This window comes from Echinococcus granulosus, assembly GCF_000524195.1.
Source record: "Echinococcus granulosus chromosome Unknown EG_S00335, whole genome shotgun sequence".
NCBI classification, from domain to species: domain Eukaryota; kingdom Metazoa; phylum Platyhelminthes; class Cestoda; order Cyclophyllidea; family Taeniidae; genus Echinococcus; species Echinococcus granulosus.
The window spans coordinates 12,774-14,075 of NW_020170715.1; positions in this window are offsets into that span (position 1 = coordinate 12,774).

Below are 1,302 nucleotides of genomic sequence, written 5' to 3' on the forward strand. Positions count from 1 at the left end.
AAATAGGTAAAATATTCTAAAGGGCCTTTTCTTTCAATGCAACCACACGTCCCTGAGTCATCGGGCCAAATACTCTTGTGGCGAATTTGCTAAACTTTAAAGGCCAATTGAAGTCAAATGTTTTCCTGTTGAGATTGGCGGACCTCCAGCATGTAGGCAGTAAATTTTGATACCTATCATGAGGTGACAACCGGTATCTTGGCTTCATAATATGACTTTTGATTAAATACTCAGTATTTGCTTAATTTGGTCCTGAAAATTTCCCTCTTCTCCAAGTGAAATATTTTGCCTTCAAACCTCATTATTATTATAGTGATTATGAGGGATCACTGCGTTTCGATTCTCTTCTCTGTACTAGATGAAAAGAAATCTGATTTGAGCAAAAGCTAGGCAATTTTACTATCCCCCTACCATACGGTACATAGAAGCATGCTTGAAAAATTTTGTATTGTTATAAATACAAATCTTTTATGACTGAACTGGAAATTGAAGTCAAAAACTAAGTCGTCGAAAGACCCCTACTGCCAATTAATTTAGGCAATCGCTTGTAAACCATGTCTGAATACAGAGTCAGGTCGGTTTTCTTCTCGGTCGCCATAAACACCTTCTATGTCAACGTGTCATCATCAATTAGGTTTATTTCCCTGTCCACCTACAATTGCAAACGATATTGTTACTCCCATAATATATTATCATCATGGGCATATTTAAATGTAGATAGTGTCCTCCACTAATTTTGTGGTTACACCACATCCCCTTCTTCAAAGATCACGCGTAAAATAGAGGTCACAGCAATAAGTTTAGACGAGGCTTCGGCAGCTTACTTTCTTTCAGTGGGTTCATCTATCATTATGTACTTGGTAGTGTACCTGGACTCAGTATAGGCCTATGTGCATATCTGCTTGCCACGGGAATTTCTTCCATACTCTGAAGTTCCAGCATTAAAACATAAAATCCAGTAAACGCCATCGTCTAAGAGAGTGTTGCAAGGGGTCCAAAGAAAGGGATACACATTACTCCTGAAAGTTTAAGTGTTATCCAAAATGTCTCATTATGTCTATGTCAATGTTATTGTAGCAATTTAGTAGCCTTATAAAATTCTGGCATATCACGAGTTCTAAGTTCACTAGACGAAGCTGAATAGGATGCCCCTTCAGATTTACCTAATGTTCATAAGCTATAAAGGGCAAAATCTCACTCGAATCATTTTTGATTTCTTCTGGAGAGGGTGACCTTCGGTAAGCTCTGTTTACAAAACAATTCGTATTTATCCCTCCTCATTCTTAGCCAGCCCCGTTAATA